This window comes from Carlito syrichta, unplaced genomic scaffold (genome assembly GCF_000164805.1).
Source record: "Carlito syrichta isolate Samal-C Ts95f unplaced genomic scaffold, Tarsius_syrichta-2.0.1 Scaffold301679, whole genome shotgun sequence".
Taxonomy (NCBI): domain Eukaryota; kingdom Metazoa; phylum Chordata; class Mammalia; order Primates; family Tarsiidae; genus Carlito; species Carlito syrichta.
Window position 1 is genome coordinate 247,722 of NW_007245775.1, and position 321 is coordinate 248,042.

Sequence of the window (321 nt, forward strand, 5' to 3'; positions counted from 1 at the left end):
CAAAAAAAAAAAAAAGAAAACACAACCTGCCTACTGGGGCCATCCTGGGGGCTCCCTGGGCTGACCTGCTGGTTCTGGACTGTGCTAAAAGCTCCTTGACCTCTGGCTGCGATGATGGAGTGAGGAGTCATCTTCCCATCTCATAGACGGGGACGCGAGGCTGAGGGACTCGCCTGAGTCAGCAGCGACAGCTGCCCCCTCCCTGGTCCTGCCAGCTGCTCCTGCCGGGAGCGCCGCAACGCCCTCCCTCGCCCCGCCCCTTCCTCTCGCGCCTCCCCTTTCTCCTCGCCCCACCCTTTCCCCCCCTTCCTCCCTCGCCCC

The 321-nt window shown here is 63.6% G+C and overlaps 1 protein-coding gene across 1 annotated transcript in view; it reads left to right on the forward strand.

The window, feature by feature from the left end:
• PADI1 (peptidyl arginine deiminase 1) overlaps window positions 1–321 on the forward strand; it is a gene marked incomplete at its 3' end in the record, with an annotated part of 33,784 nt that overhangs the window by 16,239 nt on the left and 17,224 nt on the right. The window lies entirely within an intron of this gene.